Source organism: Geotrypetes seraphini, chromosome 3, assembly GCF_902459505.1.
Source record: "Geotrypetes seraphini chromosome 3, aGeoSer1.1, whole genome shotgun sequence".
Classification (NCBI taxonomy): domain Eukaryota; kingdom Metazoa; phylum Chordata; class Amphibia; order Gymnophiona; family Dermophiidae; genus Geotrypetes; species Geotrypetes seraphini.
The window spans coordinates 23,208,660-23,236,139 of NC_047086.1; the positions used below are offsets into that span (position 1 = coordinate 23,208,660).

Genomic DNA, 27,480 nt, shown 5'->3' on the forward strand with positions numbered 1-27,480 from the left:
CAATAACGGATGTCAGAAAGGAGACTAGATATGAAAATGATTATTGTTCAAATGCATCTAAGAAAAGAAGGTAGAGAATGCTATATTGAGGGGGCACTTACCCTCAATATGGTATATTTTACCCAAAGATATACGAGGGGGTACTGAAAAGTTCTCAGCCCAACCAACCGACTTCCTAAATTCTGAGCGTTATTTTGCCACTGGAGCTGAAAAGAGCGTTATCTTATTTCATTAAGGGCTAGATTCACAAAGGGCACGGATCCAATCCGTGTCCGGGGGGGGGGCTGATTCACGAATTGCCCTCAAGCAAATGAGGGCGATCGGAATCACGCCCCCATCCAACTGTCGGGATCGTTCTCTAGCGATGTAGATGGTCTGCGCATGCTTAAGAGCAACAAACTTTTTTTAGTTTTTTTTAACTTTTTCTTCACGAGCCCGTGGTTTTAACCCGCTTTAAACCCCCAGGTTAAAACCACGGGCTCGTAGTGCTGGGGTAAGGGCAGAAGAGTCGGGGCAAGAGCAAGGCAGCGAGTCAGGGTGGCAGGAGAGATTTGGGGCAGGGAGGAGATCAGGGCTGAGAGCAAAGAAGCAGGGCAGAGAGCAGGGCGGCAGAAGGCAGGGCGATCGGAAAGGAGCTCAGCGATTGGTCCTCGGCAGTCGCTTCTTTTTGGATGGGCCAGCCCAGTTGGTGTTGCTTTTTTATTTTAGTGAATCGCTTCTTGCCTGCATTTGAATGTCGTTGCCCCTCATTTGCATGCGCGGGTCGGAGGACGATCGGGACAGGTTAGTGAATCGGGTCGGAGGGAAATCGGGCCGTAAAGGGGTCGCTAAGTGGTCGGAAGGTGATCGGTGGGCTTAGTGAATCTAGCCCTAAGTGCCAATTTGCAGAAACGAAATTCTCTGTTTTGACATTGTTTCAGGCCTTTCTCGTCTTAGTTGGGCTGAGAACTTTTCAGCACCCCTCCCCCCCCTTGTAGAGGTCAATTTTCAGGCCTGGCAGTGAGGTCCTGATTCTATAAACAACGCCAAACGTGTCGGCACCGAGCAGCGCAAGCGTCAAGCATAAGTTAGGCGCCATTTATAGACTTGCACCCAGTGGCGCCTAAAATGATCTTAGGCGCCAGTAGGCATTGAAACCTTAGGCGCACTCTATTTAGGCCAAGGTTTTCTTGGCCTAAACGAGTGTGCCTAACTTAGGCACTGCTTATGCCTAAGTCAAAACATGCCTGTAATCTACCCCCTAAACACAAATCATGCCCAAAATCCATCCCGTAACCACACCTACTTTCTTGTAGGTGCCAAGGAGTAGACGCCTACCTTGAAGTGGTAGGTATTTACCAAGGTAGGCGCTTACTATGAAATTAATTGCAATTTTTAATTAATGGCACCAATTAAGGCTTTTTAAATAATAGCCTAGGTTGGCTAGCTGCACTGATCTAGGCACTTCACTTTAGGCGTCATAGTGTTCATAGAAACATAGAGTATGACGGCAGAAAAGGGCCATCGGCCCAACAAGTCTGCCCACTCAAAGAACCCTCCCCCTAAGCACTTCCTCGAAGTGAACCCACATGTTTATCCCATTTTTTCTTAAAATCGAGGCACGTTGCTGGCCTCAACTACCTAAAGTGGAAGATCATTCCAACGATCAACCACCCTTTCGGTGAAGAAATACTTCCTAATGTCACCACGAAATCTCCCACCCTTGATTTTTAACAGACGCCCTCTTGTCGCCGTAGGTCCTGTGAGGAAAAAGATGTCTTCTTCCACCTCAATACAGCCAGTAACATATTTGAACGTCTTTATAGGCCAGCCACGAAGTTTAAAAAATGTAGATTTGGAGCTGATGACCTTGTGTGGTGGTGCTAAACATTCGGAACTGGCAGCCCAAAAGTTTGAACTACGCACAAAGAAGGTGCATTATTCTTACACAAGTGCCCACCATCCCCCACATTTTGCATATGGCGTCTTAAGTTGTGTGCACAGCCAATTTGCATGCCCAACTTAATTGATTAATAGGCCTAATTAGCGCTGATGATTGGCAATTAACACCTTATAACTGATGCTAATTGGCACTAATTAAAAGGCACACACACAGCTTGGAAAGCACGACTCGTATCAAGTTTCAAGTTTCAAGTTTATTTATGGCTTGATATGCCGACCATCACATGTATCTGGACAGTTTACAATATTAAAAATTAGAAAAATCTAATAAAATTTAAGATTTAGTTGAAATAAAATAAGAGGAGGGTAAAACTAAAACTATGACAAATTAAGACTAATTAGAGACGAAAGGTACTGGGGGATAGGGAAGTTTTAATTACAATGCGTAAATAAAAATAAAAAGGAAGGATAGAGGGATTGGGAATAACGAGAGGGAGACGGGATGGCGCTTCTTAAAAAAAAATTTTTTCCCACTTATTGATAGGCATCTTTAAAAAGAAATGTTTTAACATTCGTTTTAAATTTATTTAGGGAATTTTTGTTGCGGGGATAAAGTGGCATTGAGTTCCAGAGCGAGGGCGCGACTACAGAAAAGATGGAATTTCTAGTGTAGTAAAGGTCCTCGATTGAGGGTCCTGTCAATAAGCTTTGATTCGTAGATCTAAGGACCCTAGGAGGGGTGAGTGGAATGAGATATTTGTCTAGGAAAACAGGGAGGTGGGAGGTCTTAATTTTAAAAGTTAGAAGAAGAATTTTGTATGTAGTTCGGCGAGACACTGGTATCTAGTGTAACTCTCGATGAAGCGAGGTAACGTGATCATATTTTTTTGGCCTTATAAATAAGTTTGATTGCGGTATTTTGGACAAGTTGTAGTCTGCGGGTTTCTTTTTGAGTTATGCCATGGGAAAGAGAGTTGCAATAGCCTATGTGTGAAATGATTAAAGAGTGAATTAGGATTTGGACGGAAGCGGGTTTTAGAACAGAGGTTATGGAACGAATTAAGCGGAGTTTGTAGAAACAGTTTTTGGACAGGGAACTGATTTGATCGTGGTAGGTACCCTGTTTCCCCGATGATAAGGCAGGGCCATCAAATAAGACAGCCCCCCCTTTTTAGAAAAAAATGTAAAATAAGGCACCCCCCCGCAAATAAGCCACCCACCGATACCTGCGCTTACCCGAATCGGGTGGTACGGTGGGTGACTCCGTGTGGTCCCTCCGTCTACCGTATTTGCCTCCATGGCTGCGTGCCGCGCCTCATCATGAAGTGAAGAGGAGGAAGTGACAGGACTGCAGCGCGCGCACGTGACTCCGCGCAAGGAAACACAGGCAGCTTCCCTCATCCCTCCCTAACGGAGACTGCAGGAGTTTGTTCACGGCCAGAACATCCAAAAGTGAGACACGCAGACAGGTTTCTTTTGCTGTGAGCAATACCACTTACTGTATATAAAGCCTGTTTAAAATGCATACGGTATATAAACAATGGTTTCACATTGTCAAGTCCCCTCTGATGCTGCACTACAGAATAATCTCTTTACTGTGTTTCCCTGATGGAGAACATTGGGGACATTAAATGGTACAATATATGGTATGATGGATAAAGCTGGCCATACACGGTACGATTTTTCGGCCGACCGATTCTTCAGCCGTCAAATAAGACAGCCCCCCCCTTTTTAGAAAAAAATGTAAATAAGGCATCCCCCCGAAAATAAGCCCTAGAGCATATTTTGGCCTTCCAAAAAAAATAAGACAGTGTCTTACCATCGGGGAAACAGGGTAAGATCTTTGTCAAAAGTGACTCCTAGTAGTTTGAGTTTGGGTTCTGTTTGGAGGGGAACTGAATCGATAGATAGTTGTCCGATTAAAGAATCTTTGGGCTCCTTTTATCAAGCCGCGCTAGCGGTTTAACGCGGGTAATAGCGATGGTTTTTAGCCAGTGCGGGGGTTAGCGCGTGATGAATAATCGCGCATGTTAACCCCCGTTAGCGTGGCTTGATAAAAGGAGCCCTTTATTTTTATAAGGGAATAGAATCCCTCGGGATTTAGTTACGTTTAGTGAAAGTCTGTTAGTTCGGAGCCAAGAGCTGATTTTGTATGCACCAGTTGCAGTGTACGAATTTGGAAAGAGACCGTGGCTTTGGACAGACTGTGAGAGGATATTTAAAAATAAAAAAATCCTACAATTCTACGCGGATTACAAATTATTCAGGTGCTCAAGCATTTTTTCCTGTCTGTCCCGGTGGGCTCACAATCTATCTAATGTACCTGGGACAATGGGGGGATTAAGTGACTTGCTCAGGGTCACAAGGAGCAGCGTGGGTTTGAACCCACAACTCCAGGGTGCTGAGGCTGTAGCTTTAACTACTGCACCACTCTAGAATTCAAGATGTAGTGAAAGTGAGCCAAGTATAGGACAACGAAGCCATTGTGACATCACTGATGAGGTTGGCTCTTATTGGTGGAATGAGGCATGATGATGTCACAATACCAGCTCTGGTTAGCAGAGGCTGAATCCTGCTACACTATTTATTTATTTAATTTTCTATACCATTCTCCCAGGGGAGCTCAGAAAGATTTACATTAATTTATTCAGGTACTCATGCATGTTTCCCTGTCTGTCCCGGTGGGCTCACAATCTATCTAATGTACCTGGGACAATGGGGGGATTAAGTGACTTGCGCAGGGTCACAAGGAGCAGCGTGGGTTTGAACCCACAACCTCAGGGTGCCAAAGCCGTAGCTCTAACCACTGCACCACACGCTCCTAAAATGGATGCGCTTTGTTCTAGAATATGCCCGATCTGAGCACGACATAGGAGAAGGTATTTAGGCCTGATTTTAGCTGGCCTAAATGGGTACACCTAAAAGTTGTGTGACACACTAACGCTTAGTGTAATTCTTACGCCTGGCAGAATGCTGCGCAACAAAAAATTCAAACTTCTGAGCAAAAAATTTCACAACTCTGCACTCAAAATTTGCAAATTCTTCAAAATTCTGCAAGTCAAAATGTAAACAATATTTTTGCTAATTATTATCCATATTGCATTTAAAACAAAATGTTTTTCTTCTACCTTTGTTTTCTGGATGTTTTATTTTTCCATCATGTTGGCTCCAGTTTCTCTTTTCTGCTTTCCTGTCGTCTGCTAATTCTCCTTCAAACGGTTGCTATCCGTTTATCTTTTCTACTCTCTGTCTATTCCCTCGCTATACCTGCCTCATATTGATCATTCCTTCTTAGCTCTTTTCTGCCTCTTTCTCGCCCTTCTCCTTGTTTTCACTTTCCAGCTACCTATCAGATTTCAATCTTCTCTCCCATTCCCCATCTCATTCCTTCCTCAGCCCTCCATTCCCTTTCATCTTCAATGTACCTCCATTACCATGTTTCTACCCTCTGTTATATATCTATCCTCTCAACCGTTTCCTTGCCCCCCCCTCAGGGTTCTACCATTCTCAGCATCTTCCTTCCTCTATCTTCCTCTACCCTTATAGCCCAGCATCTGCTCCCTCGTTCTTCCTTTTCCACCCTTGTAGCTTGACATCTCCCTCTCTCTTCCCTCCTGCATTCTCTCCCCCCCTACCATGGTCCAGCGTTTCTCCCACTACCTTCTTTCACGTCCATTACCAGGCATCTCTCCATCACTCCATTCTGTTCTTGGATCCAACATTTCTGTCTTTCTCCCCCCTCCACCTCCTGTATATCTCTGTCTCCCTCTCATTCATCCCCATGTCCAACACCTCTCTCTCACCCTCCCTTGCATCCCTCCCCCCATGCAGCATTCTCTCCCTTCCTCTGCCATATCCATTTCTGATTCTTTCCTACTGTCCACCATCTCTCTCTCCCCCTGGCTTATGCTCTGGGTCAAACCTCTCTATCCCCCTCCATGCACCATCTCTCCCATCCTCCCCTCCATTATCATGTGCAACATTTCACCCTCTCCCTCACCATGAATGGCTCCCTCCCCTCCCTCTTTGCCTGTATCTTTCATTCCTTTCACCCTTTCCTCCCCTGTGCTAGCTTCTTTCCTTCATCTCACCCCTCCCCTTCACTCCGCTTGCCAGCAACTTTCTTTCCACCACCCCGAGCACCTCTTACCCTCATTACGCCACTAGAGGGAGCAGTGACTCCTTATAACCTTTATGTCTTCTGTGACAGCATTCTCCATGGGGGAAAAGATTTTCCTAAAGGATTGCCACACAGCTTTGAGTACATTTTATGGTTTGGCATTATATCCAGGGGCAGTAACTAATCTCAGAAGTACTGACTAACACCTTGGACTCTTGATGCCGGCACATTTGCTGCAACATGGCCCTTGTCGAGTCCACTGACATCAGAGGGAGAGTCGGCGCTGGAGCGACAGCAGCTTGGGGATTGTGGATCACACCAGAAATGTCACATGGGTGCGGGGGAAGGGAAGCGGCGTGCGCATGGCAGGAGGGAGCAGGGAAGGAGCCGTGTGGAAGGGGGGAGTGCGGAAAAGAGGGCAGGGGAGGGACGCCACTGCCCCAGACACCTCTCACTCTCGCTGCACCACTGCGTGCAGCATGAACTGCCTTGAAGAGGAGATTCACTGAGAGCAGGGCACAGCAACTACATCGTGGCGTTGAACTTACACTTTTGTTACATCGTACAATGACTACATATCATCAAAAATACAATCCGAGAAGTAGACGTAGAGAAAGCAAATCGAATCCCAGTAATAGGACTAACTTGAAAAAAAATCATACAGTATACGCTCCTCCCTTCTTATTCGCGGTGTCGGCACCTCTCTCTATTGGCTAAGGCTCTTTACATCTGCATTGTGATGTCATAGAACGTTATCCTCTAAAATAAAACCCTAAGCGCGTGTGCACTTAGGAGGCTGTAATCCCTGCCACTGTAATGTGCGCCTCCGTGCTGAATTCGATTTGAGGTGCGTGGGGCGGCTTGCGGCACATGGGGCAGAAGGAGGCAGAAGAAGGAGAGTTTGACTGTTTCGTTTGGCGGTTTCCGCATGCGCAGTAGAGCATGCGGCAGTTTCCCCGTCAGTAGGAGCCTGCGGCGGTTTAAACATTGCCATTCTTCCACGACGCTGCGACCCCGAAACCACTGCAGACCACCACAAAAACCAGGTAAAAGGTCTAATGAAGGGAGAAGGGCTACTTCTGGACAGGGGGAGCAGTGAAGGGGTGCTGCTGGACACGGGGAAGGTAAAAGGAAGGGAGAAGGGCTATTGCTAGACAGGGGGAGCAGGCAAGGGGTGGTGGTGGACAGCCGAGGAAAGAGAGAGACAGAAAGAAAGAAAGAAAGAAAGACAGACAGACAGAAATCGGCCAAGGAGAGAGAGAGACACAAAGAAAGAAAGACAGACAGACAGAAATCGGCCAAGGAGAGAGAGAGAGAGAGAGAAAGAAAGAAAGACAGACACACACATCTATTCTAGCACCCGTTAATGTAACGGGCTTAAAGAATAGTGGTTATAGAAACATTGTCATATGACGTCAATACACACCATTCTTGTGGTTAAAATATTAGTATAAATTATATATCACAGTAACTACACCCTACAGAAAAATTTGTATGGATGTTAGTAACCCTCTGCTATATTGATTGATTTTAAAAGCTCATCAGGGGAACAAACAATACATCTGGTCTCAGCATGGCTGCACTTTTCAAGGCTGTATTGTTTGTTCCCCTGATAAGCCAAAACATTGGTGAAACAAGGTCGCTTGTTGGGAAGTTTGGAGAAGATGTGACAGCGTTGGAGCTCAAGTCGTCTTTTGTCAGCCAAGTCCCTGAATGTGCCTCTGGGTGACTTTGCCGTTTTCTAAACCTGAGCTGTTCTGTGAGGGAGTTTTTTTGCCAGTGAATCAAAAGCAGTTTTGATTTGTACCTTTTTGTTTCTACACTGCTACATTAGTCTGAGGCTTTTTCTCCCTCTTTTTGGGTGCATGCTGGGTTTGAAGAAGGGGGGGTACCTCGGTGCCACATTTTGATTCATTATATTAACATATTATATGTTGTGTGTCATTGTATAATTTGTTAATAATCTAGATCAGGGGTAGGGCACTCTGGTCCTCGAGAGCCGTATTCCAGTCGGGTTTTCAGGATTTCCCCAATGAATATGCATGAGATCTATTTGCATGCACTGCTTTCAATGCATATTCATTGGGGAAATCCTGAAAACCCAACTGGAATACGGCTCTCGAGGACCGGAGTTCCCTACCCCTGATCTAGATGAACTCAAAACCAACAATTGAACTTAATGTATACATACTTCTTATTTTATTTTATTCGATGCATTATTGTTGTACTATGCACTTTGGGGTGTCCTTATGTTGCATTTGATGTTGTTTGCATCAATCAATTGTTTGAACCTAAATGCAGCGATATCAAAATGAGCTCTGAGAGTCCATAATTTCTATAAAACATGGAAGACCTTGCGAACCGCCATGTCAACTTGTTTCTGCATTGTCAAATTCTGATCCAAGGTAACTCCCAATATTTTAACGGAAGAACATGTAGGATATTGCACAGTTGGAGTTCCACTTACAGAATAGCGCACCTTTTTTTTCTTTTCCAGCGCCGTTTTTTCCGGTGCCATATAGGGAATTTAATCCTCTGCTTGTTTGTGTTTTATAATCCCACTGAAAGTTCCCAGAAGGAACTGAAACTTCGGCCTTGGAGTTTTTGTCGACGTGGAGGTCCTTTCAGTATATTTTGGGAATAAATAGCCTTCTTAAAAGTTTGACCTCATTCTCCGTCTAAACATATCATTCCCTTTCCTTGGCTATCTTGATTATTTGGATTTGGATTTAGGATTTAATTACTCCGCAATCTATGCAATCTATCCAGTGTAAATATTAATAAACTTAAAAAGATCAGATTTAAGGGACAAAAAGTGCCAAAAAGCCAGAACAAAGCAATAATAGAGTTGCTTGATCTTTTTTTTAAAATTTACTCTGTATTATGGCATATAATTATTGTTTGATGTGTTGAGATATCATTTTGTGTACTTTCTTGATTATTATTATTATTTGTATGCCATGCCTCCAGTTTGACTGATGGGGTTTTTTCCAGCCATTCCTTTAGGCCAGTGGTTCTTAACCTTGTTGGAGGTACTGAACCCCATCGGTTTCATATGCGTGTTCACCGAACCCTTCTTTATTCCCTTAGTTTTGTCGGAGCTAGACTAGAATTACTCAACTTGGCATTGCAAATCATGCAATTAGGACGCTGACTCCCATCACGTTCCATTATACATGTGAATCCATATTGTACATATTCGTCCGACCACTTTCGTATTTTGCTCGACATAGTTAGTAAGGGATTAAAATATTAAGATAGGTATCACACGACGTACCATCACAACAGTTACAATTCGACTACTGTGCGCATCAAATCCCCTGCAGCACAGATAGGCCAAGCGATGTTGCGTGATCACCTGCAGCCAATTATGGACAAGCGGGGAGTATTGTCACGAATCATAAGCGCTTCGGTCACGTTCAATCATCTATCAGTTAAATCACAAATTTTGATCAGGAATTGATTGATGTATATAAGGCGTTAGTTACAGATTGATAGATCAAGAAACCGAGTACACGATCAGTCTTGATCAAAATCACTGAATAACTGATAGATGATTGAACGTGACCGAAGCGCTATATGAGTCGGAGGTGTGTTTTGACCTCCGCCGAACCCACGAGACTGACTCACTGAACCCCTGGGGTTCGGTCGAACCCAGGTTGAGAACCACTGCTTTAGGCTGTCTCCAACGCTCTCCCCCTCCTTAGTTTCCGTTCATGAACGTTTTCTAATTAGGAACTTTTTTGAGAGGGTCAGATTTCACAGGTCATTAGGGACAGATTTACTGCACAAGCGATTCGCTTCCACAGGTGTAGAGACGGTTCCTGCTCAATAGAGCTTACAATCTAATTAAAACAGGCCAAAAAAACCCACCAGGCAAACAGGACAAATAGGGGTTAGGGAATTTTTCACAGAGGGAATGATAAAACTAGGGTTACCATATTTTTCTCCGGGAAACCCCAAACAAATGACCCCACCCAGCTCCCCTCTGTTCCGCCCCAGCCCCGCCCAGTTCTGCCTCCAGTCTGCCCATCCACAGCATCCACTCTCTATTGACTAAGGCTCTTTACACCCGCATTGTGATGTCATAGAGCTTCCATTTCCACCCCGAGCCCCGCCCCCCACAAAGCCTCCTCTCTTCTTCCGGACGAGCTCCAGCCACGTCTGGAGGGCCTGGAGCATGCGTGGATGTGTGTGACGTCATCCACCCATGCTCAGAGGCCCTCCAGATGCAGCCGGAGCTCGTCGGGGCTTTCCAAAACTCGGGCAATTGGCAGGTTTTGGAAAGTCCGTCCGGGAGTCCAGACAGTCCTCTAGAAAGAGGACTTTCCCGGGGTGATGGGACAATCGCGCGCCAGACACCGGCGCGCCGACAATCGAGCACTGACAATTCGGTGCAAGACACAAGTGCGCCGCGGGAAAACTTTAGTTTTAAAGAGCTCCAACGGGGGGTGTGGGGGGAAACCCCCCACATTATAGAGAAAACGGAACTTTTCCTGAAAAAAATCAGAAAAAGTTCCATTTTCTCTATAATGGAGGGTTCTAACCCCCCCCCCCCAACAGCAGCGCGAACACTATGCAGTAAAGTGGGGGGTTCCCCACTCACACCCTGCTACAGAGCTCTTTAAAACTAAGTTTTCCCGCGGCACGCTGGTGTCTTGCGCCAAATTGTTTTCCCTCCATTGTCAGCGTGCTGGTGTCTCGCGCGCGACTGACTATGAACCCTTTCCCCGACATCTGGTAACCCTGGATAAGACAGACATGGGCACTTTATAAGTGATTGGGAGTTAGGAGTTATATTTAAATATTTTTATTAAGGTTTTCAAGAAAAAGTGTGACTCCCCCATCCTCCCTTCTTCACCAGTTACCCTTCCCCTCAAAGCCCAAGCTTGTCAACTGCTTCCCTAATTTCATATATACTGAAACTGCACTATATCCTATCTGTACAGCATCCTGAATTGTATATCCACTGGAATAGCCCAATCCTCCTTGCCATATCCCATTTCCTAAACTATACTACACCATTCTTCTTGTAACTCCTCTGGAAATGTTCTTCTTCTTGTAACTCTTCTGGAAAAGTCCAGAAGTCTCTTTGTAATCATCCTGGAAATGTCCAGATGTCTCTTTTGTAATCCGCCCAGAACTGCAAGGTTGAGGCGGAATAGAAATCAGTAATGCAATGTAATGTAAAAAGGTGCAAGTAACATTACATAGCAGTGTAATCCAGTAACTCTCACATGTGCACAAATCAAACCCCGCCCCCCTCCCACCAACATCAATAGTGTCAATATCCAACAATCGGACAAGTGGCGTGTGACCCCCCCCTCACAAGGTCAGTAATCGTTCACGGGCTTGTGGGAGTTAGGAGTTATAAGCAGCTCTCAGTGCAAGACCTTTAGAAAAGATTAATTGGTGAGCCTTTAACCTCTACCTGCCTAGTTTGCAGTCGGTTAAGGTCTCATGCAGTAATCAGATTAGTGCACGGTAAAGTGGCTGCACTAACTGATTTCCACAGCAACGCCCACTCTCCACCCCAGAAATGCCCCTTCCGTGGGAAAAAACCCAAACACACCCAAGGAAGGAGAGCGTGGTGAACTTAGTGGCAGTGCCGTAGTAACGGGGGTGGGGGGGTGGCAGGGTCTACCCTGGGCGCCATCTTAGTGGGGGAACCGGCACCTATTCTTCTCTCCACCTCCCTGCTCCTTCCTTGCCCCTCCCCCACCTCCATGCGTGCACGCCCCTTCTCTTCCCCTTTACCTCTTTATCGTCACCAACCTGCTGCTCGTGCCAGCGTCGGCTCTTCCTCCGACGTCATTTCAGGGGCCCCGTGCCTAGGAAGTGACGTCGGAGGAAGAGCCGATGCTGGGGTTGCTGCTCGCATTGAGAACGTCAGAAAGGTACGGGGGAAGGGGCTCGCGCGCGGCGTGGAGGGGTGTATGGGGTGGGTGTGCGGAGAAGAGGGCAGGAGAGGGGCGCCTCTCGCCCTCGTTACGCCACTGCCTTGCGGTACACCACTTATAGCATTCCATTTTCCATTTCTAGACCGCAAATACCTTTCAGTTTGCTGCGGTAAACAGAGAAACAAAGAAAGTGTAAACCACAGCGAGTTACAAAATTTGCAGAAAGCAATTTGCACAAAATAGCAAAAATTTTCAGTTATAAAATAAATTAACGAATTTTCAATTACCAATAAACTTGGATGATTCCCTGTGCTACCCTTTCTTACTTCGTATGTTCTGTTCCCTGAACCATTTTAGCGCTGCGCCGTGTGGGCCTAATTCTCTTGGCTTTAGTAGGAATCGAGAGTGGCCCGTTGCATTGAATGCGGCGGGAACGTCGAATTGCAACCGAACCGATTGTTTGCCTCCGCTTAGATGAGATTTTCCTTTTGATGTTGGTTCTGTGCTGTGCGTAGCCCTGAAGCCGCGCTGCGTACTATGAAGTGTATTACAAAAAATTACACTGGCTGCCGGTTGAAGCAAGGGCCATTTTCAAGTTTGCCTGCTTCTGCTTCAAAACCATACCAGGCGCTTCCCCAATCTACGTGTCGCACCAATTTGAATTTCCAGGCCCCACTTGCACACATAGTGCCTACCTGTTTGCTTCTCCATCCTTTACGCACATTGCCTTGACCTTCTTCACTGTACCATTTTGCTCTGATTGTACCTATTTTCGCTGATTGTTCCATTTTCTCTGATTGTACCTATTTTCGCTGATTGTTCCTATTTTCACCGATTGTACCATTGTTCGCTGATTGTTCCATTTTCACCGATTGTACCATTGTTCGCTGATTGTTCCATTTTCACCGATTGTACCATTGTTCGCTGATTGTTCCATTTTCACCGATTGTACCATTGTTCGCTGATTGTTCCTATTTTCTCTGATTGTACCATTTTCGCTGATTGTCCAGTCCTTCTTCATTGTAAACCGCCTCAAACTACTATGGCTTTGCCGATACATAAGAAATAAAATTATTATTATTATAAAATTATTATTATTATTATTGAAGGGATATATCTACAAGAGATTCCTTGATAGATCATTATCATTCCAAACAGGCAAATGGAATAAATGTTTAACCAACTTCATTTCAAATGCACCTTCCTACCAAACCTTCAGGAAGTCAATTAAAACCTATCTCTTTGATACATTTCTCTGACTCCTTTCCTGTCTTCTTGTATCTTTGAAATGCTTCTGGATAAATCTTGACTAATCTTGACATGCTAATGTAACGTGAATGTCTTTTTTGTAACATCACTGTCTGTATATAGTCTCTTCCTCTGTAAACCGCTCTGAACTGCTTGTGGTATTGCGGTGTACAAAATTAAAATTATTCTTATTATTTAAAAAATCAGATAGCAGTACAATAACACGGCCTCCTCTACAGGGTACTCTTCCTCCTGAGGCTTTGGTTCACCTTGAGCATGGGTCTTTCCCTCCTGATGCCTTATCCACATGCTCCATCCATAATTCTTTAGACCTTCTTAGGGTGCCCAGAAGTGCTAGAATTCTCTTAATGTTAGGGTTATCAGACCTCCAGCTGCGAAATAAAAGACAAAGAGATCAAAAGATGTATATACTGCCATCTAGTGGTTTCAAAATAATTCGCAGACAAATTTACTAGAGAACGAAATCCTCATGTAACAAATTTTGAAGGGGAAAAAAAAAAAAACTCCAGCCATTGTATGCTGTCCTAATCCTTTATCTCATTGCCTTAACGGTGATTTTTACTTACACATTCTAGATCCTGACAGTAGGCACCCCCAGAATCATAATGGCCTCCCAACGGCTGTTCAGATTTAAAAGCTGATGTTATATAAAAGAGGTTATCAGATTTCTTCCTTACAAAAATAAAGAGGACATGTGACCCCGCCCCAAGTTGCTCCAGTCACAGCCATTTCTGACCCCAGCCACATCCCATTCTGCGCCAGTCCTGCCCCCTCTACAAACCTCGTTGTGTCTTCCCTCAGTCCGGGCCAGGTCTGCTGGAGCAATGTGCGACCGGTTCCAGGCCAGGACTGAGGGCGCTGTCGACACATATTTGCATGATTCGATGCATGCCTAAATTTTGTGGAGTATTTCCATCGGACCCCAAAAGAAGGTTTCTTAACCGAAACGCAGACCGTGTTGGGCCCGCACCCCCAGTTTTTGCTGGGTATCATTTGGATTGACTGTATCGCTTTTTATGTAGGAAGAAGTTTGTGATTAAAACTTTTCATCAAGAACATCGTTTCCACAGTTTTTCTTTCTTTTTGGCTTTTCCCTGTTTCCTGTGAAAGTTTCTGGTGTTTTCGCTGTTTGGGTTTCACGTAATACATAGAAATAGACGGCAGATAAGGGCCATGGCCCATCTATTCTGCCCACCCTAATGACCCTCCCCTACCTTTGCCTAGTGAATAGATCCCACGTGTCGATCCCATTTGGCCTTAAAATCAGGCACGCTGCTGGCCTCAATCACCAGCAGTGGAAGACTATTCCAACGATCAACCACCCTTTCAGTGAAAAAGAATTTCCTGGTGTCACTTCGTAGTTTCCCACCTCTGATTTTCCACGGATGCCCTCTTGTTGCCGTGGGTCCCTTGAAAAAGAAGATAATAATGGGCCACACGAGAAAGCTATGAGCGGCCACCCAAAGATTTCAAGCATACACTTCTCCCTCCGCATTCGCGGTTTCTGTATCTACGGTTTCAACTATTCGTGATTTTTCAGCCGCTGACTCCACCCCCCCAAAAAACGTCATCACTACAGTTTTTTCCTTTTAATATACAGTACCGATAAAAAAAGTTTATCACTTACCATTACTGGAACTCTGAAAATCGCTGCTTCCATGCTTTCTCCCACAAATTCGCTGCTTCCATGCTTCCCAATGTGCACCGAGAAAAACGCTGCTTCCCAGCATCCCTAGAGAGAAAGGCTTCTTCCCAGCATCCCTAGAGAGAAAGGCTTCTTCCCAGCATCCCTAGAGAAAAACGCTGCTTCCCAGCATCCCTAGAGAAAAACGCTGCTTCCCAGCATCCCTAGAGAGAAAGGCTTCTTCCCAGCATCCCTAGAGAGAAAGGCTTCTTCCCAGCATCCCTAGAGAAAAACGCTGCTTCCCAGCATCCCTAGAGAAAAACGCTGCTTCCCAGCATCCCTAGAGAGAAAGGCTTCTTCCCAGCATCCCTAGAGAAAAACGCTGCTTCCCAGCATCCCTAGAGAGAAAGGCTTCTTCCCAGCATCCCTAGAGAGAAAGGCTTCTTCCCAGCATCCCTAGAGAAAAACGCTGCTTCCCAGCATCCCTAGAGAAAAACGCTGCTTCCCAGCATCCCTAGAGAGAAAGGCTTCTTCCCAGCATGGATGAAATCGCTGAGAAAACCAGCCCAAACACCTCAAAACACAAATAATAACTTGTTAATAAATAAATAACTAAAAACAAAATGCTGTTCCGCAGCAAGAAGGCAAATCCCCAAGCAGCTGAGCTCCCTGGGAGCGAGTTTGCAGAGTTTTTGACCGAAGCCTGGGAGCAGACTGCTCTGTTCATCGCGATGGAGAAAGAGGAAAGAGAATTTTCTCAGGTACTTCCAGGCGGCTGGTAGAAGCTGGGTCCTAGTGCCAGCCCACAGCCTCTAACGCCTGCTCTTCTCGCGGCTCGCCACACAAAGAGACCGGCACGTGGAAGCGAGCAGGCTTCCACCCAAAGTAGTGCCGGTTCCAACCGTAGCCTTGGAGACTCCCTCCGCTCCTGCATCCGATGCCTTCCCCTCTTCTTCCTCAAAAACCGCGAATAACAGTTGACACGTTATTCGCGGTTTCAATAGTAAAAATGATGTCACTTTCCCCAAAACTGTGAATAACATATAAAAAAGATATTTGCGGTTTTTTCATATTCGCGCCTATTGCCAGAACGCATCCACCGCGAATACGGGGGGGGGGGGGGGAGAAGTGGACACATACTGCTGATTTTGTGAACCTTCTTGACCTGTTTGGTTCAGACTGGATCAGTGGCAAAGCGAGGGTGAGAGGTGTCCTCCTCCCGCCCCTTCCTCGATCCCCCCTCTTCCAGTTCCCCGTACCTCTAGTTGTTCACCGCTACGAGTAACAACTTCAACGTGCTCCTCGCAACCCCGGCGGCTCTCTCTCGATGTCACTTCCTATGCGCAAACCAAGAATAAGCTCCCCTGCCCCAAAATATGAAAGGAAAATATGCGTGGCACCCAGAAGTGACATCAGCAGGAGAGGTGATGAAGTCACAAGAGGCACGTTGAAGCTGTTGCTCGCGACGGTGAACCACTAGAGATACAGGGGGAAGGGAAGGGGGCATGTGCGTGATGAGGGGAGGAGTATGAAGAGACGGAGGGGTGCCACCCCCTCGCCCCCACCCCCCTTAATACGTCACTGGACTGGATGCTAAGCATTAAAAATTCATGCTGATATTGGTTCTACAACACGTCAAGGATATATTTCTTTACCTCACTCTGGGGTCCTTTTACTACTAATAATACAGTGTTTCCCCGCGAATTTGCAGTTCGCGAATCAAGGACTCGCTCAATCGCGGTCTGCTCTAACCACCTCTCCCTGTAGTAAAGTCAGGAAACACCAATCAGGAGCTGCGTGTCAACGCAGCTCCTGATTGGTGTAGCTCGACTTTACTATGGGAAGAGGCGGTCGGAGCCGCCTGCGAGTGATTTTTTTTCACCCGCCGGCGCTCCAGCTGCCCTCTCCTGCCTCCCCTGCCTTTTGACAGGCGCAAAACCGCATTTGCGTTTTTTTAAAATTCCCGGGGATTCCTGGAACGGAACCCCTGCGAATTTCAGAGGAGTACTGTAATAATAATTTATTCTTATATACCGCTAAATCATTAGTTCAAGGCGGTTTACAGCAAGAAAGAACTTCACAAACAGTGAATTACTTACCTCCTTGACAAAACCTACGCCTTCCAAGCCGCCAAACTAAACCCTTGGCTAGCCCAAATGGTCCTCAAGGCCTACAACTACCTCGACTTTAGAAAATTACTCAAAACTCACCTATTCCAAGACCAAGACCCTTAATGCCCCTTTTCAATCCTCCCCCGTTCTGATCTACTCCCCTCCCCCATCTCCCTCCCCTCCCCCCTACTTCTCTCCTTGCTGTTCGCAACTCTATGATCAATTTGATATGTAACCACTTGTAATCTCTGTCTAACTAATGTGAACCGCCTAGAACTCTTCGGGGTATGGCGGTATACAAAAATAAAGTTATTATTATTATTATTACATAAGCGTATCAAAATTTCTCAGAAAATACAAAATGGCAATTAAGTCACATATTTATCAAACAGATACAATTTAAGAATTTTTCTAAATAAATAATAAGACTGAGCTTGGGAAATAAGCAAACTCCAACATGAATTCATTGCACTGGCCTGAAATGCAAAATTTTTTCCCTAAGAATCTCTTATAATGACATGCTTTTACCGATGGAAATGTAAACCAGTAAGTTTTTCGTGTATTCTTATTTGAATTAAAAAAAAAAAAATTCAAAGTGGGAAGAGAGGTAGGTTGGAGTCAATCCAAATAAGACTTTAAAACAGATACAGACAAATTTAAACAAAACTCTAACCTCAAATGGCAACCAATGGAGCTTTAGATAATAAGGGCATATCATGTTTTTTTAAAACCAAAAATCAGGCAAACTGCTGTATTCTGTATTATTCTGAGTCTATTAAGAATTTTTTGATGAGATAAGAACATAAGAGTTGCCGCTGCTGGGTCAGACCAGTGATCCATCCTACCCAGCCGTCCACTCACGCGGCGGCCCCCAAGTCAAAGACCAGTGCTCTTAATGAGTAAAGCCTCACCTGTGTACATCCCAGTTTAACAGGAACTTGTCCAACTTTGTCTTGAATCCCTGGAGGGTGTTTTCCCCTATAACAGCCTCCTTGAGAGCGTTCCAGATTTCTACCACTCTCTGGGTGAAGAACTTCCTTATGTTTGTACGGAATCTCTCCCCTTTCAACTTTAGAGAGTGTCCTCTTGTTTTCTCTACCTTGGAGAGGGTGAACAGTCGGTCTTTCTCTACTAAGTCTATCCCCTTCAGTATTTTGAATGTTTTGATCATGTCCCCTCTCAGTCTCCTCTTTTCAAGGGAGAAAAGGCCCAGTTTCTCTAATCTCTCGCTGTACGGCAACTCCTCCAGCCCCTTCACCATTTTAGTCGCTCTTCTCTGAACCCTTTCAAGTAGTACCGTATCCTTCTTCATGTACAGCGACCAGTGCTGGATGCAGTACTCCAGGTGAGGGTGCACCATGGCCCGGTACAGCGGCATGATAACCTTCTCTGATCCCAGATAAACGATATTACAGTAGTCCAATATGGACAAAATTGATGACTGAACCAGTAGCCTAGTAGACACTGAATGAAAATATTTTTTAACAGTGAGAAGTTTCCATAGTACTGAAAAGCATTTTTTAATCAGCAGATCAGTATGGTCGTTAAAAGATAACGAGCAATCTAACATAATGCCTAAAATTTTGATCGTAGTGGCTATTGAGTAGTTTTGGCCGTTTTCATTGATTTTATCATTAGGACTAACAAGAAAAAAACTTTGTTTTTTTCCCGAATTAAGCTTCAGTTTAAATTTAGTGGTCCATTGTTCTATTTGTGCCAAAATAAATGAGATCTGATTTTTTTTTTTTTTACTTCAGTCATGAATGATATTAAAGGAATAAGTATAGTTATATCGTCGGCATAGATGTAAAATTTTACCTGTGAACTGAGTAATAGATTTCCCAATGACACTAGATAGATATTAAAGAGTGTTGGCGAAAGCGGCGAACCATGTGGAACACCACACGGGTTACACGGTTACCAGCACTAAGGGCTCCTTTTACAAAGCTGCGTTAGGGCATTAACGCGCGGAGCAGCGCGCGCTACAATGCCCCGCGCGCTAGACGCTGACGCCAGCATTGAGCTGGCGTTAGTTCTAGCCGCGTAGCGCGCAGTGTAGCACGCACTTTAGTAAGAGGAGCCCTAAATACACTTTTCCCTCCGTATTCACGGTTTCAGCATTCGCGGTTTCGATTATTCACGGTTTTTAGCTTGCTGGCTCCTCCCCCTAAATGACATCAGCTTGTATAGAGAAATTGACGATTCCAAGCGTTTACAGAGAAAATCGCCGATTCCCGGCGCTTTATTCACCGTGTTTTGCCTCTCCTTCAGGAACAGGCCAGGTCTCCCGCCATGTTATTCGCGGTTTAACCATATTGACGATGTTTTTTGTAATAGAAAACAGCGAACAACATATGAAAAAGCTATTCGCGGTTTTTCTGTATTTGCGGGTCTGTTAATCCCCTGTCACAGCGAATACGGAGGGAGAAGTGTACGTGATAAGATCTATTGTTCCCAAATCTCTTGGAACCAAAGCGTGCTAGTCGTTTTAGCGCATGCTAAACGCTAACGCATCCATAGACTATAACGGACACATTAGCGTTGGGCGCGTGCAAAAATGACTAGCACGCCCTAGTTAAAGGACCCCTCGACTTTGCATTGTCAAAAGTAGCAAATTCCACAAATGAGACGTAACGCATTTAAGGACTCATTTTACTAAGGTGCGCTTGCGTTTTTAGCGCACGCACGAGATTAGCGCGCGCTAGCTGAAAAATGACCGCCTGCTTAAAAGGAGGCGGTGGCGGTTAGCGCGCGGGGCATTTTAGGGCGTGCTAAAACCACTAGCGTGCCTTTGTAAAAGGCTGTTTGCAGTCGCCATATGGAGTGTGCAAGATTGAAACGAACGCAGTTACAGGATTCGAAGAGCATTTCAGCCAACTGTTTGAGGGCCGCCGTGGAGGACTCCAGGGGTCGCACGTCAGAGACCACTGATCTGGATCATCTGTCACTAACAAGAGTCGCCATCCCTCTCCTATTAAAATCAGATACCTTCCCGACCAAATTATAATGCCGCAGCCTCAGGTTTCCATCTGCTTCTACTTTTATTCAGCTGAACTGTGTTTAATCCTCGCTGGCGATCCTTTTTTATTTTTATTTTTTTTAATTACCCTTTTCCAAAATCAAAAATGCCATTTCAGAAAAAGTTGTTTTGCTTTTTTTTTTTTTGTTTGTTTCGTATCGCAACTGCTTTTGTGTCATCGTCTCTTTTTTAACTCAATATTTAATCAGAAAATGTTTTTGGTAACAACAGGGGTGCTTCCATTTGGCAGTCAAACTGACATCTCTATGAAGGGAAAACAATGTATGATTGGAAGCAGATCCATTCTTGCTCGCCGCATTAATGAAAATGTTTGAGAGACGGAACTGTGCGTGATATGTGGGGGGGGGGGAGGGGGAAAGAATGGTGCAGAAGGTCTACATTTTATTAACAAGTCATCAGAAAGCAGGTTGTAATTCATAAGCAAGAATTTACCCCAAGGAACACCACCAGACTCCATGCTTTTGAGTTTCCTAAGAAAATACATATGCTGTTCCACTTGATTTCCTTTCAATAAAACCCAGCCGTTAGCACTTCATTTTTAAGCTGGTCCAACTAATCAGGCGAGTTAGCTCAGCATAAAGAACAGGAACCAGCTTTTTCGGCAGAGTATGTGGTGGAGGAGGTAGGAGTTTCTTTTTAATAACTTAGGCCCTCTTTTACTAAGCCTTGGTAGAGCTAAATGCTCCAGGCCACGGTAAAAATCTCTACCACGGCTTAATAAAAGCGGGGGTGGGGTAAATAAATTCCCTAGATCAGGGGGGTCTCCAAACTTTTCGCCAAGAGGGCCACATTGGGTACTTCAGCACTTTTCAGCGGGCCGTAGTAAAAAAAAAGAAAAAAAAGATCTATGAATTTTATTGAAAAGCAGAAAATTTTATCAACTAATTACAGAGTATGTGAGATTTAAATTATCGTATATTAATGACGACGAACATTACCAGCAAATTCTCTTATTTTTCATCACAAATTATATTAAAACCATTAATGTGAATGATGGAACTGTTTGTGCGTTTTTAAAATCTTTTTTTTATTATTATTTTTTATTTATCATTTTACACAAATTTATCAAGCATAATATCTTGTAATTTAGGAACAAAAAAAGAAAAGAATTTTATAAAGGGGAGAAATATAACATACTCCCCTTACAATATTAAGCAATCAATAGTCCACAATGTACTTTCTGTGATCCAAGACTTACAAAGAGTGATATTAATAATTAAAAAAAGAAATCGTTTAAGGAGTAAATCAAAAGTGACTGAAGTTACAGGGAGTATTAATCAGAAGTCAGTTATTACTGAGATTCAAATTTTGAAACGCAAATTACAAGTAGTGACTTCAAATGCTCATCAGATAAATTTGCCCTGCATTTTGGCTTGATATATTTCATTCCGGGAAAAAGTTTGTTCGCAAACACACGTTGTCCCAAAAACGGAGATAAATTTACAAGCAAATTTCTTCAAATTTGGACAGTCAATCGAGGCCAAACTAGTACGAAGAAATACCGCAAGGTATACAATTACGATTCAGTATTAAATAAGGTTGTGAATAATATTAATATTAACATAATATGGAATATCAATATATTTGGAACACAACTTTAATTAATGCATTTGAAATCTATCGACACCACCTGATTGGTTTTTTTTTGTGGATTCTCATTGGAAAATTAGTCCAATTGGCGCATTTCCGCACAATTCTTCCGCGGGCCGGATACTTTGGAGACCCCTGTGCTAGATGAAAGTCATAAGAACATAAGAAAGTCATAAGAACATAAGAATTTGCCTCCGCCGGGTCAGACCAGAGGTCCATCCCGCCCAGCGGTCCGCTCCCGCAGCGGCCCTTCAGGCCTATCACCTGTGCAGTGGTCCCTGACTATTCCTATAACCTACCTCAACTCCTATCTGTACTCCTCAATCCCCTTATCGTCTAGGAACCTATCCAAACCTTCTTTGAAGCCCTGTAACGTGCTCTGGCCTATCACGGCCTCCGGAAGTGCGTTCCACGTGTCCACCACCCTCTGGGTAAAAAAGAACTTCCTAGCGTTTGTTCTAAACCTGCCCCCTTTTAATTTCTCCGAGTGCCCCCACTGCATGGGTTAAAGATTGGCTAAGTGGCAGACTTCAGAGGGTGATGGTTAACGGTACCCTCTCCAAAACGTCGGAAGTGACCAGCGGAGTGCCGCAGGGCTCAGTCCTGGGTCCACTCCTTTTCAACATATTCATTAGGGATTTGACTCAAGGGCTTCAAGGTAAGGTAACCTTATTCGCTGATGATGCCAAACTATGCAATATCATAAACGGCTACAATCTGCAGAATACTATGGAACAGGACCTCCGTACTTTAGAAAGTTGGTCCTCTGTCTGGCAGCTGAGCTTCAACGCCAAGAAATGTAAGGTCATGCATCTCGGAAATGGAAATCCATGCAGAACTTACACCTTGAATGGAGAAACTTTGACCAAGACTACAGCAGAACGAGACTTGGGAGTGATCATCAGTGCAGACATGAAGACTGCTACTCAAGTGAAGAAGGCTTCATCTAAGGCACGGCAGATGATGGGTTGTATCAAGAGAAGTTTCGTCAACAGGAAGCCTGAGGTCATGATGCCATTATACAGAGCCATGGTGAGACCTCATCTAGAATACTGTGTGCAATTTTGGAGGCCACATTACCGTAAAGATGTGCTCAGAATTGAGTCGGTTCAGCGGATGGCCACCAGGATGGTCTTGGGGCTAAAGGGTCTCTCGTACGAAGAGAGACTGAACAAATTGCAGCTCTATACTCTCGAGGAGCGTAGGGAGAGGAGAGACATGATTGAGACATTTAAGTACATCACGGGACGGGTCGAGGTGGAAGATGATATCTTTCTTCTCAAAGGACCCTCGAACACAAGAGGACATCCGCTCAAACTCAGGGGAGGGAAGTTTCGTGGAGACGTCAGGAAGTACTTCTTCACGGATCGAGTGATAGAGCATTGGAACAAGCTTCCAGTACAGGTGATCGAGGCCCGCAGTATCCCAGACTTCAAGAATAAATGGGATACCTATGTGAGATCACTGCGGGAGTCATACCAATCAATAGGGTCACTAGGATATAGACTTAATAGAGCAGGTCAGTAGAGTTAAGGGGGCCAGTAGACTTAAAAGGGGGTCCATGGTATGGGCAGACTTGATGGGCTGTAGCCCTTATCTGCCGTCATCTTTCTATGTTTCTATGTGTCTACCTTTTCTATGCCCTTCAGGATTTTGAAGGTTTCTATCATGTCTCCTCTAAGTCTCCGCTTTTCCAAAGAGAATAGCCCCAGCTTTTTTAACCTGTCCGCATATGAGAAGTTTTCCATACCCTTTATCAGTTTAGTCGCTCTTCTCTGGACTCCCTCAAGTACTTGAAATTAGTCCTTGAAATTAGTCAACTTTATGGCCTTTTAAAAGAACTTGCAAAGTTTTGAGAATATTCTGATGTTTTTGCATCTCATTTGAGACAATTTCATTGTTTATATTTGTATTGTATCCTGAGGTTTTACTGAAGTCTAACGCAACAGATGACACCAATCTGCAGCTAGATCAGTTCACACTATAAGTGTGTGTTCAATGTTTACATAATACCCTTACTCCCCCTAGTGATAGCTTTTGGAATTGATTGTCTTCTCTTTGAAGACAATAATAATAATAATAATAAGTTTATATACCGCAGGACCGTGAAGTTCTATGCGGTTTACAAAGATTAAAAGAAGGTACAAATAGATTGAACTTAACAGGGTGGAAGCTAGTGATTAACAGCTCTAGGGATCAGTTATTGTGGAGAAAGAATTGTACGGGTCAGCTTCCTAGATATTTCAGGAACAGATATGTTTTTAGCGTTTCCTGAATTCCCCATAAGTAGTAGGCGTAAGCAATTGTTCTAGATCTTTACCCCATAATGCTGTCTGATGTGAGAAAAGGTGTTGATGGTGTCTTCTGAGTTTACATCCTCTAACTGGAGGGGAAACGAAGATCGAATGTGAACTTCTCTTATGTCTGTTGGCTGAGAAGGAGAAAAGGTCAGTTATGTATTTAGGGGCTAGTCCGTATAGTACTTTAAAGCAGAAACAGGCGAACTTAAACTTTACGCGTGCCTCCATCGGTAGCCAATGCAGCTGTCGGTAGTAAGGTGTCACATGATCAAACTTCTTCAGCCCGAAAATCAGTCTGACCGCTGCATTTTGCAATATTCAGTAAATTTTACCTATAACAGATTATCAAGTTTCAAGTTTATTAAAATATTTGTTTGACCGCTTAATCTAATTTCTAAGCGGTTAACATAATAAAATTACATAAAAACAAGTTAAACAGTTACATTGAGACGTATATTAAAACAGGGAAAACAAGTGACTTGCACAGACATACGGCAACAAAGGGACGGATGGGGAAGAACTACAATTGATATAGGATAGGCAGAACATCAATGGCTAAAACAATAGGTTAGGTAATAAATGATTAAGAAAGATTAAGATTTGATTATAAACTTGGCCCTTAAAAGGGCATTTTAACAAAAAGCGTCTCGGAATAAAAATGTCTTTAATCCTGTTTTAAATTGTTTTATATCTGATTCGTTACGAAGATATATAGGCAATAAATTCCAGAGAGAAGGATCAGTAACAGCAAAGTTGTTGGTGCGTAAAGTATTAATTGATTTTAATGAAAGTATAACTAAAAGATTTTGAGAAGTTGAGCGGAGGGATTTTGACGTAACATACGGGATTAAAAGGCTATTAATAAAATCGGGTTGGTTATTCATTCTGGTAGTAAATGTTAAAAGTAAAATTTTATAATTAATCCTGTATTCGATTGGCAACCAATGAGCGTTGATTAGAAGGGGGGAGACGTGATCATATTTCTTTGCCCTGCTAATGATCTTAATAGCGGTATTTTGGACGATCTGTAGTCGTCTGATCTCCTTTTTTGTAATGCCCTTATAAATGGCATTGCAGTAATCTAAACAGGAAATTACCAAAGAGTGAATTAAAGTGCAGCAGGTTCCAGTAACTTAGAAAGGAAGTTTGCATCGTGTAACTCCAGGCTGATGACCTATAGGTTAAATTGGATCCTGAGAAACTGGAGATTCTGTGATTGAGTTGTAAACGGAAACTCTTGGCATCGTTTCCAGAGGCTGTAGGTCATCAAATATCCCCCAAAACAACTGGCATCTCTAGGTGTAAAATTAGATAGTGGATTAATCTACGACCTCTCCCAAATATCTCGAGTTACACCTCATCCCGTGGATTCTGTATTTAGCCCTAAATTTTCCACGCCCAAATTCGGGCATGATGTCAAGATGCTTACCCGTCTCAAATACCACCAATAATTGAATTCTAACAATAATTGAATTCTATCAATCAATTATTTGGCATTCGTTGTCATGAACTGGAAGTTGTACGTGCGTGCTGCCGTGCCGTGTTCTATAGCACTGCACACACCCAACTCATAGTGTGCAACCCAAAAGGAGGCATGGCTATGAAAGAGACAAAGGCTCAGTGGCGTAGCGAGGGGGGCCGGCACCCGGGGCGATGCTGCCCCTTTCCTGCCCTCTTCCCAGCTGCGTTCCCACGCCCCTTTCCCATACGGTTTTAACTTCGGCATGAGCAGCGAAGAACTCGCTGCCCGCATCGGCTTCGGAGCTCTCACCGACATCACTTCCTCCCGGAAGCTGCCGCGGGCAGCAAGTCCTTCGCTGCTCGCATTGAACTTAAAAAGGTGCAGGGATTGGGCGCAGGCATGTGGCAGGAGGGAGGGGTACTGGCACCCAGAGGAAGAAGGCGCCTGGGGTGGACCTCCCCCCTCACACTCCCCTTACTGCGCCACAGAATGGGCTGGTGAGGGATGCTCACCCAAGTGTAATAGAATCGGGGGGGAGGGGATGGATTTACACCGTAACGCAGTAAATGATGGCAGAGAAAGACCTTTCGATCCATCCAGTCTGCCCAACAGTGGCCGGAGCCACGCCCACCACTTTACGCAGGCCCCAGTCGTCCATGTTCAGGTTTCAGTTGTCATACATCCTCCCAATCAAAGCTGCGCATTGGAATCAGGACTACGCACTATTCCATAAAGAGTGTTCATCTTGGATCGCCCTTTATGGAATACCGGTGCCCAATTTTCGATGCCATTTACTGAATCTGGTCCCATATGTCTATAGCTTTACATTAGATTGATCAGCTTTGCTTGTTTTTAGGAAGATCTTTGCACTAACATATCTAAATTATTGTAGCATGCTTATGGGCTTCTTTTAGCAAGCCGCGGTAGCAAGCGCCGTGCGGCAAAAGCGCCAAAGTCCATTCAATCTCTGTGGACTTCGGTGCATTTAATGCACCGGATCACGCTATTCACCTTGATAAAAGAGGCCCTATATCAAGGCATGTTCGTGAAGAAGCCAAAGTATTTGCTGCTCTGGTTATGAGTGGCAGAAAACTTGGTCATATGACCTCATTACTTGTTGAGTTGCCTTGTTACCGATAGGGTACAGGAACTGGCTTAAAGGAGTTTGCTTATGGACCCCTTTAATAAAACTTAATGCAGTGTTCTTCAATGCAAGACCTCGGGGCCAGTGGCGGCCCCTGAAGACCTCTGAGAAGGGCGCCCACTGTCTTTGGTTTGTTCGGGTGTTTTCCCCCTGCTACTCTACCTCTCTACCCTGCTCAGGACAAGAAGGGGAACATCAGTGGGGGGAGAGGCACACGCTTGAAGAACAAAGCATTTCTCAGCAGACAAAAGAGAATCGCCCCCCGATATTCAAAGCTATTTAGCCAGCCAGAAATGACTAACCGTGAATATGCAGCATGAGGTAAAAGTTATCCAGCCTTATTGTGCAATATTCATTGCTGACTGGCTAGGTTTAGCGGGCAAGGGAAATCTTGCCTCACTAATCTACTGCATTTCTTTGAAGGGGTGAAAGAAAACGTGGATAAAGGTGAGCTAGTTAATATTGTATATTTGGATTTTCAAAAGGCATTTAGAAACATAGAAAAATGATGGCAGAAAAGGGCCATAGCCCATCAAGTCTGCCCACTCTAATGACCCACCCCCTCAACTTTACCCCTCTAGAGATCCCACATGTGTATCCCATTTACTTTTAAAATCTGGCACGCTGGTTGCCTGAATCACCTGCAGTGGAAGTTCGTTCCAATGATCAACCACCCTTTCGGTGAAGAAATACTTCCTGGTGTTGCCATGAAATTTCCCTCCTCTGATTTTCAGCGGATGCCCTCTTGTGGCCGATGGTCCTTTAAGAAAAAAGATATCATCTTCCACCTCAATACGGCCTGTGATATATTTAAACATCTCAATCATGTCTCATGTACCTCATGAAAGACTTCTGAGGAAATTAGAAAGTCATGGGATAGGAGGTAAAGTCCTACCGTATTTACCCGGAAATACGACCCAACTGGAAAATAAGCCCCAGCATGATTTTTCAAGATGCTTGTAATATAAGCCCTACCCCAAAAATAAGCCGCAGATAAGATTGACCCCCTGAAGCCCCCCCATGTCCACAGCAGGAGGAG

The 27,480-nt window shown here is 44.4% G+C and overlaps 1 protein-coding gene across 1 annotated transcript in view; it reads left to right on the forward strand.

Annotated features, from left to right (window-relative positions):
- Positions 1–6,869: 6,869 nt before the first annotated feature.
- LOC117356475 (hormonally up-regulated neu tumor-associated kinase-like) overlaps positions 6,870–27,480 on the forward strand; it is a 93,792-nt gene continuing 73,181 nt past the window's right edge. The window contains exon 1 of the mRNA XM_033935716.1: positions 6,870–7,047. The gene's annotated coding sequence lies outside the window, so the exon portion shown is untranslated. The remainder of the gene's footprint in view (positions 7,048–27,480) is intronic.